The sequence below is a fragment of the Camellia sinensis genome, chromosome 1 (assembly GCF_055761805.1).
Source record: "Camellia sinensis isolate YWXY chromosome 1, ASM5576180v1, whole genome shotgun sequence".
Lineage (NCBI taxonomy): Eukaryota > Viridiplantae > Streptophyta > Magnoliopsida > Ericales > Theaceae > Camellia > Camellia sinensis.
The window spans coordinates 161386694-161406060 of record NC_138961.1 but is presented as its reverse complement, the minus strand read 5'-3'; the positions used below and the strand labels follow the sequence as shown (position 1 = coordinate 161406060).

The 19367-nt window shown below is 32.0% G+C and overlaps 2 pseudogenes across 1 annotated transcript; both read left to right on the top strand.

Moving 5' to 3' along the window:
* The first annotated feature begins 739 nt into the window (after positions 1–739).
* LOC145820524 (putative UDP-rhamnose:rhamnosyltransferase 1 pseudogene) lies at positions 740–1300 on the top strand (annotated as a pseudogene).
* Positions 1301–16260: 14960 nt separating this feature from the next.
* On the top strand, positions 16261–18093 carry LOC114256955 (UDP-glycosyltransferase 91A1 pseudogene; annotated as a pseudogene). The gene has a single exon (XR_014340673.1). The product of XR_014340673.1 is annotated as a UDP-glycosyltransferase 91A1 pseudogene (transcript).
* The last annotated feature ends 1274 nt before the right edge of the window (positions 18094–19367 follow it).

Sequence of the window (19367 nt, the reverse complement as noted above, 5' to 3'; positions counted from 1 at the left end):
GAGTGAGTGTGTCAGTGAGAAAGGGACGGAGAGAGAGAGTGTGTGGAGTGAGTGTGTGCTGTGAGTATATGTGTCAATGGGTGTGTATTTTATTTATTTTAAAAAAAAATAAATTTGTGCCGTTTATTTATTTATAGGTGACGTGGCTCAATTTGAGCTGTCATCCGGAAGAACTGACGGAGATTCAAGCTGAAGAGGATCGGACTCTTTAAAAAATTAAATTATTTGCTTACAAATTTGTTCTTTAACATTTTAATATCAGTTGATTGCAAGTTACAAAAACAGATACATAAAACAAGTGAAAGCCTAATCCCATTTTGCTTCCCACTACTTACGCAAGGCATTTTGTAAACTTTAACTTGGATTCCGGCCTTGTATGCAAATAGTGTTTTGTGTAGTATATAATATTCCTATGAAACAGTAATTAAATGTGTAATAAAAATTTTATATTTTTGTGGAGTATGCAATATTCTTTTTTCATAATAATTTAAAAAATATAAGACACTTTTCAATAAATTCATTACATTTTTATTAAAATTAATATATACTTTTTAACATTTTTATATATTTTTAATACACTTTATACAATGTATAGTGGGTACTTGTTAGCATTTACCTTTGTATAATATAATAATGGTACAAACATGTAGTGAATATGACCAAAGTCCCTACAAATACATGAGATGGTGCTACTAACTGCCATAGACTCTCAGCATTCTTCCACTGATCAATTCCAGACATGGAGTCCATGACTAACCCAAGCATGGAAACAGCAGATAAGCTTCACGTAGTTATGTTCCCATGGTTAGCTTTTGGTCACATGATTCCTTTCTTAGAACTCTCCAAGGTCATAGCCCAAAAGGGTCACACAGTCTCCTTTGTATGCACTCCTAGAAACATCGACAGACTCCCCAAATTGCCCCCGAATCTAGCCCCTCTCATCAATTTAGTGAAGCTTTAATTGCCTAAGGTCGACAAACTCCCCGACAACGCAGAGTCCACCATCGATCTTCCCTATGACGAGGTCAAGTACCTCAAGATGGCCTACGATCAACTCCAGCAACCCATGACTCAGATTCTGGCAGATTTGGCTCCCGATTGGGTTATTTATGATTTCGCACCATATTGGCTAGGCCCTATTGCTACCAGACGTGGCATTTCCAGTGTGTACTTCAGAGTTACAATTGCCGCTTCTGGGTGCTTTCTTGGTCCTGTACAAGTCTTGAAGGGTTTGAGTGGAGAACATGACCGCAACACACCAGAGAACTTCACTGTTCGACCCAAAATGGATCCCCTTTAAATCCAACATCGCATTTCGGCTTTTCGAGATTAAGCGGATCTTCAAAGAATGCAATTTGTTTATTGCATTCTTTAAACATCATGCACTACATTGCTTGTAACATGTATCATATCATTGCACTTATTGCATTTATTTATATTTTGTACTATCTCGTATCATTTATCCTTTTACGCTGAGCAGCGTTTAGGATTATTATCCTTCGGGGCTTTTCTCAGAACACATGAGACGTGTTCCCAAGCATTTTTTTTTTTTTTTTATCTCAGGGTGTGCGGAGCATGACCCTGAGCGGTTTTTCTCTTCTTACGATTTCAGCGTGATTAAAGTATCTCAGGACCTGTGGAACGCAACCCTGAGTGGTTTTCTCAGGACCTCTTTTCACGATTTCAGCGTGGTTTGAGTGTTCATTTCCTCACATGATTTCAGCGTGCTTGGAATTTATCTCAGGAAGTGTGGAATACAACCTTGAGCAGTTTTTTTAGGACCTCTTCTCACGATTTCAACGTGATTTGAGTGTTCCTTTCCTCACACAATTTCAGCATGTTTGAGATTTATTCTTACTATTCTCACGATTTTAGCATGATTTGATTGTTCCTTTCCTCACACGATTTCAATGTGTTTGGGATTTATTCTTACTCTTCTCATGATTTCAACGTGGTTTGAGTGTTCCTTTTCTCACACGATTTCAATGTGTTTGGGATTTATTCTTCCTCTTCTCACGATTTCAGCATGGTTAGAGTGTTCATTTGCTAACACGATTTTAGCATGTTTGGGATTTTTCTTCCTCTTCTCATGATTTCAGCGTGGTTAAAGTGTTCCTTTCCTCACACGATTTCAACGTGTTTGGGATTTATTCTTCTTCTTCTCACAATTTCAGCGTGGTTAGAGTGTTCCCTTCCTCACACGATTTTAGCGTGTTTGGGATTTGTTCTTCCTCCTCTCACGACTCCAGCGTGGTTGGAGTTTGTCGCCCTATTCATCTACTACATTATCTATCACGCTGTCTTATGCACCTTGCATCGCACTGTCTTGTGCATTTCACCTTGCATCGTACTGTCTTGTGTATTTCACCTTGCATCGCACTGTCTTGTGTATTTCACCTTGCATCGCACTGTCTTGTACACCTCACATCGCACTGTCTTGTGCATTCTACCTATATCACACTGTCTTGTGCACCCATATCGCATTGTCTTGTGCAACTTGTACCGCACTATTTTTGTGCACCTTGCATAGCACTATTTTGTGCATTCTATCTGCATCGCACTATTTTGTACATTCATATCACCCACACTGTCTTGTGCACTCATTGGGTCTAGGAGACCTTAAAACCTCTATAGGCACAATTCCTTTGGTGTTTGTCGTGCTCGAACGACTTCAGGCGGTGTGGTATAGCCACATGCCTTTGTTTGCGATAAGTTCCTAGTACATCAATTGAAACAGTGAAAACTAGAATTCGAATGGCTGAGGCCTAGGATGCAAAGGTTCGGGATTTCTGAGACTAAAGTTTGGTTTAAATACCCAGGGGTGTATCCCGGGCTTGAAATCTGTATTGCAGCCCCATAGATTGAGGTAGCGTGTATGCGCCTCAATTCTGGATACTGAACCAACCTAGTTTGTCACCTTGTTGGAGAATAGGGAAAGTTATAAACATAGCCAAGGTGAAAAGTAGTACATGTGGTTTGGAAGCGCAAAATGCAAGAAAAAGTCTTCAAACCAAGAAGAAGAGGAAGATCCACAACAGCATAATGTGAGTCATCACCAATTGCCCCTTGTAAGGTGCTTTCTAAGGCACTACTTCCTAGCTGTTACATCGCATCTATCATCTAGTATCTCCATCACATTGCATATAGAATTTATTGCATGTATCTACTACATTATCCATTTTATTGCCTGCATCATTTCCATGTTAAGCTTAGTTTGGCAAGTGCTCATACTTTTCTCTTGTTGAAACATAGTTCTGTCATGTGTAAGTACCCATGCTGTGCTGAGGCCAGTATTGAGGATGTAAACACCTTTTCTGTGTTAGACGTAGTTTGTTTTGTGTCCATACCTTTTCTAGGTAAGATGTGTTTCGGCCTACGCCTTTTCTTCACTTCATCCATTACATCCATTGCATCGTACTTTGTTTTGTTACATTCAGCATTTAGGATCATTATCTTTCCCTAGCAGATCATTTCCCACTTATATCATACTACCCAATTACTTGTACTCTTTCTCTCTATATGAAAAACATAGTTCTGCATGTGCCCGCACCTTTCACGTTAAAACATGGTTCTGTTATGTGTAAGCATCCATGTTACGTTGAGGCTAGTATTAAGGATATAGGCACGTAGCCTGTGTTAGGCGTCGTTTGGTTGTGCCCACTTCTTTTCTATATAAAACGTAGTTTGATTTTGCATCTCCATCCCTTTATGGTATTTGTGTGGTAAGCACTGCTTCTGGTTTGATTATTTCGTTACATTGTATTTCATTTACATTGTTTTGTTACATTGTGTATCTTTTGCATCCTGCATAGCACTATTTTGTGCCCCTGAACTACACTGGTTTGATAGGCAACCCTCGCGTTCAATCAACTACATCTGTATTTTGTTTGTTTGCCCAAGTCTTACGGCCTCGTCAAAATAGGTCGTCTCTAGGCTTTGACATTCACTCACGTCATTTCATGACTTCGAGCTCTGTCAAAGACAGGCAACTGTAGACACTCCATTTTTGACCGCCCTTAAGACTTAGGCACCTCAGGTTGATCACTCGATGATGAAAGTTATGTTGTACGAACGTTCGATTTCTTCAATAAGAAGAGCTTCTAAATCCCAACCTTACACCCCATTTTGGACCAAAATTTTTTAGACCTTAAAACCCACTTTTTCAAAATATTTTTCCAAATGTTTCTACAATGTTCCGAGGCTAGCATCTCGTTCAAAATATTGCACTTTTGATAAACCGAGTAAGGACAAAGTGAAAATAAATGAAAGGAATGTGAACTCTTTGAAAAATCTTTAAAACATCTTATTTAACGGTTTGGAGTTGAAGAAAATAGGAGGGGATGGAAGAAAACTAGTTGGGGAAAAATTTGGGCATCAATCCGTTAGGATAGAAATGAGCAGCCTTTACTAAAATAGACATATCTCTTTGCACAGTTAGAATTTAGATGTGAGGCCACCACCATTGGAAAGTAGACTTTCGGGACTTTAATTTTAACTCAAGAATGACCTAAAACCGAGTCCGGATGAGAGAGATATGCCCATTTAAAAATCGGGCCTGGAAGTAGATTTTTGCTTAGTCGGCAACTAGTGGCCTGCTGCCCACTAATAATAGCCAATGACCCACTTTTTGTGGCCTACCGGCCACTTGTGTCAAAACCCAAATATTTTTGCCAGATGTCTCCCACAAGCTCCAGCTGTTCCTATACTAATATTTCCGACTTAAGAGGCTATTTTTCTATATATACAAGGCCAACCCTCATGTTTTTAGGTTACAAAAAATTCCAAAAGGCCAAATTCTTCAAAATCTCTCTCTATCTCTATCTCTATCTCTATCTTGCAACACACACACCTTACCCAAACACTTCCTAAACCAATATTGGAGCTCTCCTTGCTGAGATTATTAAGTCCAAATTTCAACCATTGAGAGTGAGAACTTGTTGGTTTGTTAACAAAAGAGTTACCTTGCTTCAAGATGTATAATTTTGAGCATCTTTACACTACATGTTTTCTATCTTTTCTTGTTGATTTAGAACTATTTTTACACTGTTTTTATGGGCTGAAACTTGTGGTTTAAAGCTACCAAAGGTGGAGGGGTTAACTACCCTTCTTTGAACCTTGTTCTCTAAGTTTTTGCTCTTGTGTTTCCCATTCTTTTCTCAACTTTTTCTGAGCTTTTTACCACTGATTTTTAGAGGTTTTCAAAAGCCAAAAATCACGTTTTGAGGTCCCAAAAATGGAGGGGTTAGCCACCCCTCCTTATGCTTACTTACAAGCTTACATTCTCCATTATTTTAACTTACTCTTTTAGCTATTTTTACCTACATTCTAGCACTATTTTTGCTTACTTTAGGACTATTTTTATGTGTTAGTTTCATTTATGCTTTGTATTGCATGCTTGTAGTGCAATGGTCCTCATAGGTTTGGTGGTTTATGCCTTAGCCACCAACCTATTTGAGTTGATAGCATTTATTTCTTGTTTTCCATACTTGTGTTCACCTCTAAGCATCTCTGCAACCTCCCTCATTTCTTGATTTTTCATTCGCTTTGAGAGTTGTTTCAACCGATGGATTGTTTAAGCTTGAGATTGAGGTCATTGTGCTTAATGGTTTAATCTCTTCGGGGGTTTATTACCAATGACATGACATCTCTCTCATGCCTAAAACAACTCTTTGTTTGACACTTCTTTCCATTGGAGGACGTAAAGCTCATTATTGGACTTAATTGACTAATGAATGGAAGATAATTTAAAAAGGAGTAATCAATGGTTTAAAAATGGAACAAGATAATAAAATGGTTTGGGTTCAATCGGACGTTTATTGAACCCATTGAGTCTTGAGTCGTTTCATACTTACTAGTGATGAAAATGGTTCAAGAATCAATGTCAACCATTTCCCTTGATCAATTCATGATGGGGAGAAGGTTTTGAGAGGCTTTCCTTAGCATTTATTAAAATTGTTTCCCTTGATTCATAAGTCATCACGCAATGAAATTGCGTCGATTGATGGCTTGCGAATCAAGTTTACCCCTCATTTGACCTGTTTGCTGATAAGGAGAGGCATGGTGGACAAACATCCCCTGATAACACTCTAGTTTGTGCTCTATTTGTCCTCTGTTGCTGTAGGGAAAAAACAACATTAGTGGCTGGCATGCCACTTTTACTGGACGACAACCCACTATTTGTGGCCGGCCGGCCGGCCACTACTTCTGGGTTGCCGGCCACGTTTTCTAGGCAAGCAGTGTCTTTTTTCCGGCAGCGCAAAGCAAAGACTGAGGTGGAAAACATGTACAATTTTCTAACTGAGCAACAGGGGCATTCCAATAGCAAAATAGAGAGCATTATCGGGTGGAAACCACACCCATGTATGAACCATCCCTCGATTCTCAAGATCTGTTGAACTACTATTGTAATATTAGTATGTTGTGCTTGGAGTAGCGGATTTGTAACTAATTAGTTAGAGTAGCTAGCTAGTCTCGTGTTGTACTTATTTAATTAGCTAGAATAGTTAGTTAAATTTGTTATTGTAATAATTAGTTAATTAGCTAGTGTAGTTAATTTATTTCATTTGGTTTGTAATAGTTAGTTAATTCGTACTAATTAGCTAGGACATTCATTTGGACCCTCATTCGCAAGGGCAAAATATGTAATAATGCATTTATGTCTTTCAACCCTACGTATTTCTTCCTTTTATTTATATGCTTATGATGGATAGAATAGAACACCATATTTCATTTAGCATATTCCATGATTTTCATCCACTTGTCTTGCATGAATCGAGACTTGGTTCATCATTCTAACAAGCATTGTTGTTTATTACTTCGTTGAGCACATGTTTAAACCACATGCTATCAAATTGATTCACATGTTATATTAGTAGCTGAGCCTATTAATTGCATCTTGTGTGTGTTGCATTAGTCATATTGCATTAATTAGGGGCATGCATGTTTTCTAATTATTTTGCATATTTTGGCTCGCCTCGGAGTACATGGTGAGCATTTTATTGCTTTAGCGTATTGCATGAATGTGATTGTTGCCATGTCAAGCATGATTACTATGAGGCTAATTGCTTAAGTGATAAATTGTTTGAATGCTTGTGGATGGAAGCTAATTGCTTAAACTGGAATAGTTTGATCAAATGTGCATATGAGATCACTTTTTCAAGTGGTACATATTTGAAATAATTTTCAAAAAATATACATGAAATCAAAGTGTTTCAATTTTTGAAAATTAGTCTATATTTGTGTGCAACACATAGTAAAGTTAGTCTAATAATCAGAACAAGAGCATATAATGTAGATAAGAATCACAACATGATTAGTAGAGGCTGATTTTTGATCGGGCGAGTGGTGCTTAATTCATGACCTTTCCCTCTCGTACCTAAGTTCTCGAGCCAAGATAATCTTGGTGATGATGGACACGTGGCCTTTGGCACGAGTCATGGGTTTCCTAAATTTTCTAAAAATGTTTAGGTGGCGACTCTGTATTTGGCAAAGCAGTCTATTTTTGACATTTTGATTCAAAATCGATTTTCCAAAAGAATTGCCAGATTCGAACTCATTTGTATTTATCTATTTCACATTGCACTTGTAGAATCAGATTCAAAATCACGGGAATCCGAACTATAGAGCTATCGTATCCGAAAAGGGCACGAAAATTCGAGTTACAACAGAGTACCAAAATTATCTTTGTGAAAGCATTTTACCCATTGAATGCACACCCCCTATACCCTGAAAAAATATTTCTTCTAAAAAACCCTAACAAAACCCACAAAGAAGAAAAAGTGTGATTATTGTCTCTGCTACCTCATTCTTTTCTTTGGTTTAACTACTATCACAGTTGGTATGCTCTCTCTCTCTCTTTGCTTCTTCAAATCTGAAACTATTGTCGACTGAGATTGCCAAAGACATTATTGACTCTGTTTTTCATCTATATGTGTGGAATTCTTGATTTTCACAATGTTTTTCACTACCATATATATTTTTGAGTATATATATATATATATATATGTATGTATGTGTTATCACTATACCAATTTCATTAAATTAGTTGTTTTGATTTCATGGGCACCTTTTGCGTTGCTGAATTCAATCATTGAATAATTTTCTTAAATATATATGCACATAATTTCTATATATATATGTATATATGTGTGTGTGTATTTAAGAATTCTCTCTCTCTCTCTCTCTCTCTCTCTCTCTCTCTCTCTCTCTCTCTCTCTCTCTCTCTCTCTCTCTCTCTCTCTCTCACATTCGTTTTGAATTATCTCATTCTTAAATCCTTGATTGAGATATGCACATTAACAACATATATGTGAAAAATATGCATATATAGTTTTCAATACGTTCATATATTATCTCGTGAGTCACAAATTCATTACTATAATCTATTATGAATTTCGAGCCAACTTTGCTGCTTCTATTTAACTCGCCATTATTCTGAAATAAATAATAATACAAATTAAATTTCAAAATGTGATTGATAAAACAGGTCCGAACTTATGAATAATGTTCGGTTACCTGTTTCCGACAAATAATAAATGTTTGCTTTCCGACTCCCGAACAAATAAACAATGTTCGGGCCTGTGTTCCCGAATTTCAGTTAAATGTTCGGGAGTTCAGTTTCAAAAATTTTACGAACAAATTTTATTATTTTTGTCATTTTTTTTCAAGAAACTTACCTTTACAAGGCCAATCTCTCCTGAGTTAAGAACAACATCAAACTTATGAACCTTCTCTAATTTTTTATTGTTATACTCTTCTCGTCTTATGGAGTTGGGGTTACTGGAAAAACTTCCACTTAGTATCATTGCTAGAGAAGTGTTGATAATTAAATGGTTGGTACCGTTACTGCCGGAATATTGCCCCCAAAGAGCATGTTTGTTTTGAGGGATAAGATGGTGGGATTGGACTATTAGTCCGGTACCGGACTAATAGTCCATTGTTTGTTTGAAAAATTTTGCTCCGGACTATTAGTCCCACAAACATGGGACTATTCTATCCCATGGGGGGGTGTGGGATAGAAACCATGGGATTGGTATCCCATGGGATTATTTTGAAAAGGGTAAAATAGTCTTTTGAACTTTTATAAATTATTTTTTTAGTGTTGTTAATTTAAAACTATATATTAAATAAAAAATTTAAATTATAAATTAAATTTAATTAAAAATAATAAATTATAAATTATGGCCTTATAAATTAAATTTTTTTAGTGTTGTTAAAAAATTAAATTTACATATTAAATAAATTTTTTTTTAGTATTGTTAATTTAAAATTATATATTAAATAAAAAATATAAATTATAAATTAAATTTATTTAAAAATAATAAATAATAAATTATAAATTATGGCCTTATAAATTAAATTTTTTTAGTGTTGTTGAAAATTTAATTTATATATTAAATAAAATTATTTTTTATTGTCGTTATTTAAAATTATATATTAAATAAAAATATAAAATATAAAATATAAATTTAATTTAATTGAAAATAATAAATTAAAAATTGTGGCCTTATAAATTAAATTTTTTTAATGTTGTTAAATTATAAATTATAGATTATAAGGGTAAAATAGTATTTTGAACATTTATTCTTATCCAGTCCGTCTAACCAAACATTGGATTTATTAAAAATAGTCCAATCCAGACATCTAATCCCATGACTAAACAAACATAGGATACAAATTCAATCCAACCAAATAGTCCCGGGACAATGTATCCCGGGACTAACAGTCCGATGGATTACAATCCCCTCTTATCCAGTCCGTCCAAGTGTTTTCAAGGTTTTGAGAGTGGGTAAATTTTGAAGGTAAAATTTGGAAAAGATGGATGGGTGATGATGTAGATGGGTGCTCTCATAAATCTTAATATATGATATAGTGAATGTATTGATTTAATTGTGAGATGGGGAATCTCAAAATTAATGATGTCATTTTTTATAATTTTATTTGAAGTTATTATTGTAATGAAAAAAATTAAAAATAGAAGGGTCTAAAATAATTTATAGAGTGCTAATAGCAACCCTCTTTTATATATATATATATATATATCTTTTTATATTATATTTTATAAATTAAAAAAATTATATTTGTTAGTCCGAACAACGTAATATAATAATATATAGGAAGATGCAATTATTAGCATATCCTTTTATATTATATTTTATAAATTAAAAAAAATTATATTTGTTAGACCGAGCAACGTAATGTAATAATATATATGAAGGTGCAATTATTAGCATATCTTTCCTAGTAATATAATAATATATAGGGAGATGCAATTATTACCGTACCTTTCATAATAATATTATTTGATGGACCAATGTAATATTTTTTCCAAGATAGATTCATGGGAGTGTGGCTCATATGAATTTTTAAAAACATTTTGGTGATTTCTAACAAACATAGGATTTAATGTGATTCACTATAACACTCAGTCTCCGTTTGGGAAGTGGGTTGGTTTTTTGGCTTTTTAACTTTTTTGACTATTTTAGCCTGGGCTAAAATACTTGGTTTGGGAAGGGCTTTTTGACTTTTTGGCTTTTTTGACTTTTTTTGTGAGAGAAGAATGTAATGATTATAGGTTGGATGTGATGTTTTGTTTGTTATGACTAAAATGGCCTATTTTGTTTTTTGTGACTAAAATAGTCAAAAAAGCCTGAAAAAGCCCTTGTCAAACACAGGCTCAAAGAATCAATTACATAACATGTATCTTTTTATATTATATTTTATAAATTAAAAAAAAATATATTTGTTAGGCCCCACAACGTAATATAACAATATACAGGGAGATGTAATTATTAACATATTTTTCCTAATTATATTATAAAATTTTAGGGAAAGTTACATATAGGTTATAATATGTATTTATTATTCAATAGGTCAAATGATAATTAATGATATTTTTATCAGATACTATTAAAAAAATATCATTAATTGTTAATTTTTATCGATAGTTTGAAAATTTTTGTTACAAAAAATGTCACTAATTACAAATTTTATCGACAGTTTAAAAAATCGTCATAAAAAAGTCGCGAATTTTTAATTTTCAATGATAGTTTGAAAAATTCGTCATAAAAAAACGTCACTGATTGTGTTTTAGTAACAATTTATAAAAATCGTAACAAAAAAAGTCATTAATTATCAATTTTTAACGACATACAAAATTGTCACAAAAAATTAATTTTAGCAACGATTTTATGAGAACTTATTTTCAATAGGATTTAATCAAAATTAAATCTAATTATTAGGACAAATTAATAATTTATTCAAAATTTTATAATATAAATTATAAAATAATATAATTATTCTAATAAAAAAAAAGTTTAACCTTAGTGCACGTCATAAATTTTTCATTTGTAACTTCAATAAGAAATTGACATACACATACGACAGATATTTGTAACTTTAAGGACAAAATGTCATACTTTCTTCCTATATATATTTTTTTTATGCACATCATACATTTTTTTTACAAAAAATTTTATTTATACAGAAAATTTTACAACAATGATTGTCATTATTAAAAATAAACTCATTTTTAGCCCCGTTTTGATTTTTGTATTGGGCTAAAAAATCAGAAAATGGCAAAAAAAAAAAAAAAAAAGGCCAAAAATCACAAAAGGACAAAAAAAAAGAAAAAAAAAGGTGAGCCATTTCAAAGTCAAAAAGCCAAAAAAGCCAAATAAGAAAACCAAACAAACAAAAAAGTCTTAAACTAAAAAAATCAAAAAAATCGAAAAACTAATTAAAAAAGTCATTACCAAACGACCCCTTAATATTTTGTTTTAAAAGTGAAATGTCCATAATTAACCACATTACTATATATTAAAATTTTATGTGAATTTTTGTTAGTATATTATTTAAGAAAATGCTACATATATTACATACAATAATACCATAAACTCAAAAATAAACAAATAAATAATTACCATACAAAATACTCAAATCTGTTATCAAGATTTACTCAAAAAATGACCCCACAAGAACTCATTCAAATTTACACCATTAATCTATCTTGACAAATTTGTGAGAAATTATTTGGTATCATGAAATTCCTTCATTACATATACAAGTAGCAAAAATAAGAGGGACCCAAATTAATATACCTAGAAAATTCTGGGTAGGTGATTGTGTGATAGAGGTTAATTTATATAGCGTAAGGTCTATATATAAAATAAATTTAAATCACAAAATAAAAATTGTGAATAATTTATGAGTTTGGTCATTAGAGGGGCTAGGGTATGGTGGTGCGGACCTTGAGCTATTGCTGCACTTTTAACAAGTTGTCATAAATTAATTGTTAGATATAAACTAAGATAATATGAAATGGAAAATAGTATAAAAATTTGCAGACAACTTGTCTCCAGGCTACAAAGTGAATTAGATGGTGCTATTGGACTTGTGGGGTCTACTGCGGATCCTGTTTCGATAATCCGAACCGTTCCATGTGTAGAGCTTGTTGAGTACTTTATTCCTATAAAAGATCAAGATGATCGGATATCGATAGCTATTTGATCAGAACAAATTTTTATCAACAATTTATTTTTAAAATTATATTTACCGCTGACAGAAATCTGACCCGATCAACTAGCTATCGATATCCGATCAACATTATTTTTTACTAGAATAAAATATTCAATGAGTTCTATACATTGACAGTTCAGATTATCAAAACGGAACCCGTGGTGGCCTTTCACAGACCTAACAACACGCTCTAATCTGATCACAAACTAGAGAGAAGTCTAACCTAAAAAATTAAATGTGAATGCCCGAGAAATGAAAAGGCAAATGAGATTGCTTCCCGTTTATTTAATTAATAAATAAATGTGTAAGTGGTATTAAAAATAGGAAATTACATTCCAGTAGTGGTTCCTTTACAAAATAATTAAAGATTTATGAAATTTTTTATAATTTTAATTATTAATATTCACAAAAGTTACCACTCATGTGAAATTATTTTTAAAAAATTATACTAAATTGTAATTTTTCCAATTAAAAAAAGACCTTTCCAAGGGAAAAAAATCAAAATAAAACAGAGAATGAAGAACAAAAACATACATGAATTAAGGAGGATGAGGACAATAGGGAAATTCTAGTACACACCCTCTACTATCTACTATATATATATATCCTTAAGTTATATCATTTTTATATTTACTTATAAACCTTATTTTAATTATGATTCATGAGATCTTTGGTTATACCTTATGTATTATTTGGTTATGACTTTTTTTTTTTTTTAATTATGATTTAGAAAATAAGAGAATTTTTTTAAAGATCCCTGATATTAAGATTTTATAAGATAAAAGATATATAATATTTTCATAATAGTTAAAATCTCTCAATATTTTCACAAAAAAAAATAAATAAATAAAATTGAATCAGAGAAATTTTGTCAAACTTAGAGAAATTTCTGCCCCAACACAAAGAAATTTCAATTTTCACTTTCGAAAGTTTTCTGATTTTTAGAAAAATTTCAAAATTTCTCTAATATGATCACAGAAAAATTTTATCAAGAGACATTAGGTAATAAAAAAAAATATCTTGGACCTCTCCTACTACACAAAAATGGAGAGGGATGCTTCACTATTTTTTCCTAGATAATATAAAGTTATGTCATTTTCTCTTTTAGTTATAAAATACATAAGGTACATACCATTTGAAGGGTGCGTACCTTAATCTTTCTCCAAAGTATTAATGGCATATCTTTTTAATAAAAAAAAGTAAAATGTTAAAAGACTTTTAGGTAGTGTTTGCTTTATTGGAATATGGTGGAATAGAATAATCATTTTATCAAAATGTTTACTCTTATATTTGATTGATTAAAAAAATAATAATAAATAAAAGAGCATTTAGTGTGTTTAGTTTCAGTTTTTTGAATTCAGTTTTTTAGAAATTGAGTATTTTATTTTTCATGTTTTTTTGTTTTTAATGAATATTTTTAAAATTTTAAGTAATTTTGTACTTTTTTGGATGCACCTTACTTAGATGTATCTAAATAGTAAACTATTTGTGAAGAAATATTTTTAAAAAATTAAAAAGTACACAAAAATACGAAAAATATATTGAATTTTTTTTTTGTATTTTTGGTATTTAGTGAATTTTTTAAATATTATTTTAAAAAAATATTATACTTTTTAAGTGTATTTATATTACGTATGTCTAAAAAACTAAAAAAAAATGCTTAAATTTTTTTAAAAAATTCATTGAAAACAAAAAAAAAATATAGAAAATAAAAAAGTAGAATTTTTTGAAAAGTGTTTTTTGAAAACCAAAACCATACAAGCTTATTGCCACTAAAAAAAAATAAAAAATAAAAAAATTTAAGGTTTTAGAGACCAAAATTTGGAGACAAAATTATTTTTTAGAGACCAAATATTTTTGTTGCGAAAAGTGTTGTTATTATGTTTTTAGCAACACAAATTAGACATTAGTGATGAATTATTATCCTTTTGGGACCAAATTTTTTGTCTAAAAAAATAAACAATTTTAAAACCAAATTATTTTGTCCATAAAAGTTTATTTATTACTGACATTTTCAATATTTTATCACTAAAACCTTGTTTTTGACTTTTCGGGGACGACTTTTGAACGATTATCCTCATGACGACAGAAATTAGTCGCTAAATATCGTTTGCAACAAAATTTTCACTTTTAGACACTAAAATATTTGGTTTCCAAAACTCTTATACGTTGTAGTGTACTATTCAAGATAAAAAGTATATCTAATTTTCCTGCTTAGTGGTGTTGCAATCAACGAAAAATAATATACAAATTCACTTTTTAAATCCAATAATGTATCAGGAAAATGATTGGTTGAAATGATCTTTCTGACATATCACTGGATTTAGAAAATAGATTTAATTTTTAGGCTTGAATAGCAATGCTCGCAATCAATTAGGATATTAAAGATAACACACTCTCTTATATATCTTCTCTAATCATCGACCGATCATATATCATTTATACATCATTGAGCCTATAAAATAGATCTAAAAAGTAGACTTATATATTATTTTCTTTTTTCTAAATAAAATCATCATTCAACATTGTAATGAAATTGTCACTCTATAAGAGATTATAAAGAGTTATCATTTTATTTTGTTCTATCTCATTTCAATAAGCTAAAACAAAAATATAGAGATTTTGATTGAAAAGTTAACTATTTTAATTGATTATTTAATTTTTTTAATTATTTTAATCTGACTAAAATAATTATATTTATGAAATTGACTGATTTAATGAATGTAAAAAATAATAAAATAATTATAAATTAAATATTATAGTTCATCGCATTAACTATTTTAACTCAACGTTTCAGTCTCATGTAAGACCAGAATTAGCCTTCACTTTTATGAGGTAACAGAAGTCAGAGAAAGGATGAGAGAAAAACAAAAGCAAAACAGGGGACAGATATGTATAATTTACAATGGGAGGGGCCACGTGTAAGAAATCAGTGTAAACCCTATAATAAGAAAAATGCTTGGGAGCACTAAAAATGGATCACTAGAGGGAACACTAATGATGTGACAGTGGGTCCCGCTCACTTTCTATGTCTTGTTTTTATTTTTTTATTATTTGTTTTGCCATTCCCAATATATTAGTGGTATTAGTGATACATTTTTTAGTGGTCTAAATCATTGCTACTATAATAATAACACATCCTTCTAAAATTAGAATTATAGTTGAACTCTAATAAGATGAGAAATAAAAATAAATAAATAAGAGTCAAAATACCATATATAAATTTTATATACACATTAAAACTATTAAAACTCATAAATCAAAGCTGCAAAATATTTTTGAAGCACCCATGCTAAGTATAAAAAAAGGCAAAACAGGAGACAAACACGTGTAATTTACATTGGGATGGGGCAGATGTACCGTAAAGAAATAGTGTAAACACAGCATACTTTTCTTTCTTTTTTTTAGAATTACAATATAGCACTATAAAAAATTACATTTGCTTACAAATTTGTTCTTTAACATTTTAATATCAGTTGATTGCAAGTAACAAAAACAGATACATAAATTAAGTGAAAGCCTAATCCCATTTTGCTGCCCACTACTTACGCAAGGCATTTTGTAAACTCTAACTTGGATTCCGGCCCTGTATGCAAATAGTGTTTTGTGTAGTATATAATATTCCTATGAAACAGTAATTAAATATGTAATAAAATTTTTATATTTTGTGGAGTATGCAATATTCTTTTTTCAAAATAATTTGAAAAATATAAGATACTTTTCAATAAATTCAGTACATTTTTATTAAAATTAATATATACTTTTTAATATTTTTACATATTTTTAATGCACTTTATACAATGTATAGTGAGTACTTGTTAGCATTTACCTTTATATAATATAATAATGGTACAAACATGTATAGTGAATATGACCAAAGTCCCTACAAATACATGAGATGGTGCTACTAACTGCCATAGACTCTCAGCATTCTTCCACTGATCAATTCCAGACATGGAGTCCATGACTAACCCAAGCATGGAAACAGCAGATAAGCTTCACGTAGTTATGTTCCCATGGTTAGCTTTTGGTCACATGATTCCTTACTTAGAACTCTCCAAGCTCATAGCCCAAAAGGGTCACACAGTCTCCTTTATATCCACTCCTAAAAACATCGACAGACTCCCAAAATTGCCTCCAAATCTAGCTCCTCTCATCAATTTAGTGAAGGTTCAATTGCCTAAAGTCGACAAACTCCCCGAAAACGCGGAGTCCACCATCGATCTTCCATATGACAAGATCAAGTACCTCAAGATGGCCTACGATCAACTCCAACAACCCATGGCTCAGATTCTGGCAGATTTGGCTCCCGATTGGGTTATTTACGATTTCGCACCATATTGGCTAGGCCCTATTGCTACCAGACTTGGCATTTCCAGTGTGTACTTCAGAGTTACAATTGCCGCTTCTGGGTGCTTTCTTGGTCCTGTACAAGTCTTGAAGGGTTTGAGTGGAGAAGATGACCGCAACACACCAGAGGACTTCACCGTTCGACCCAAATGGATCCCCTTTAAATCCAACATCGCATTTCGGCTTTTCGAGATTAAGCGGATCTTCGAAGACGTAGCCACAGCCAACGATGAAAATGTTCCAGTGACATATCGGTTGGGAGCAGGCATCGAAGCTTGTGACGTGTTGGCTGTGAGAAGCTCTTATGAGCTCGAACCCGAATGGTTAAAACTTCTTGAAGAGATTCACCAGAAACCGATTATACCAGTTGGCCAACTGCCCACCACGGGGTATGATAGTTGTGACAACGATGAAGCATGGATCGGGATGAAAGAGTGGCTTGACAAGCAGCCCCAGAGGTCCGTGGTCTATGTTGCATTTGGGAGCGAAGCACAGCCGAGTCAAGCCGAACTTACTGAGATAGCTCTCGGGTTAGAGCTATCTGAGTTACCATTTTTTTGGGTTCTGAGGATTCGGCGTGGTATGCCTGATAGTGAGGTGATCCAGTTACCAGATGGGTTTGAGGAGAGAACCAAGGGACGAGGGGTGATTTGCACAAGTTGGGCTCCTCAACTCAAGATACTGAGTCATGACTCAGTGGGTGGATTCTTGTCTCACTCTGGGTGGAGTTCGGTAATTGAGGCCATACAATTCGAGAAATCCCTCATTTTGCTGTCTTTCTTGGCAGACACAGGGTTGATCGCTAGGCTTTTGGAAGAGAAGAAGATGGCATACTTGATACCGAGAGACGAGCAGGACGGCTCGTTCACGAGAGACTCAGTGGCCGAATCATTGAGACTAGTGATGGTGGAGGATGAAGGCAGGGTATACAGGGACAAGGTTAAAGAGATGAGTGGGTTGCTTGTTGACAGGGCTATACAAGATAAATACGTGAATAATTTCGTGGAATACCTCAAGAATCATAGACAACGATCTTGAGAAGGAAATCAAGAGTAAATTGTGTAAACCAATGTTTTGCTTTGGTGGTGGTGGTGGTTTTTTTTTTTGGCCTGGTTTGTATTGCATTTGCTATGGGTAATGTTTTATTTTGCAATCTGTACTACTCTCTGCCTGCTAATGAAGTTTCTTGTATTTGAATAAATAAAAGGATGATGATTTTGTACTGTACATTTCTCTTTCAGTTGCTGATTGGCCACCAAATTTGTGCTTATTAGTGGAATTATTTTATTGGAAATCATTTAATTAAGGGTAAAATATATTCTACCTTCATGTAATATGGTTTGATAGCACTGTACTACCCTCTCTTATAACAATAGCCATGTGCATGTGGCTTCAGGAAAATTACTCAAAAGAATGTCCTCGAACTCCGAAAATATTGAATACAGGGACCTTATCCATTAAGGCATAGTTTGGGAGCAGGGTTTGGGAGATTTTTAGGTTAAAATAGTCATAAAAAATAAAATAAAATTTTTAGTTTAATAAGATAAAAACATCACATTCAACTTATAATCATTACGTTTTTTCTTTTACAAAAAAGTCAAAAATTCTTCCCAAACTAAGCTTTTTAGTCCCAAATTAAAAAAATTAAAAAGCTAAAAAATTAACCCACTTCCCAAACTATACCTAAATCATGTTGGACCGACATTTTGCTATTACAAAATTATTTGAGTAAATTACACTAACCTTTCTTAAAAATTGAAAAAAATATAATAATTTTTATAAATTTAACATAATGATATTGAACTCCTTTAAGATTTTAATTCAATAACACTTAATTATATTTTCATCAGAAATTTATTAGTCGTATGGTTGAAAAATATGATATTATCATCTCCTTTATACTTAAATGTATTTTACTTAATTTATCTTTATATCTTCATTGTATTTGTATTAATTTTGATTTATTTAATCTTATTAAAAGGGTAGTCAATATAATTATATTAAAATTATAAAATTTGTTGTTTTATTTTAAAATTTCAAAAACAGTCAATGTAATTTATGTAAATTATTTTGAAAGGTTTTCGGCCAATTTCCTGTTGATAAAGGGTTTATATTTTCAAAATTTGATGGGTCAATGTAATATTTTTTTTTTAGTGAGAGCAGGTAGGGTGAAGAGCGGTCCATTATAAAATTTCTTCATATGAATTATTAAAAAAATTAGATTTTTTCAAACAAACAATATCTAATTATATTTTAAAAATCAAGTTTTTGATTTTATTTTTTAGATCATATCACTTCTCTACTTTTTTACATAATTTTTCAAAAAAAACTAAAAAAACTAAAAAAAAATGAATTTTTAACTAACTTATCGAAATAAACCAAAAGAATCCATTACTATATTTATATTGAAAGAAACAATTGATTACAATACTTTATAAATTTAAAAGTTGTTTGCTAGACCTAACAACATTAGCTAATAATATATAGGGATTGACTTTCCT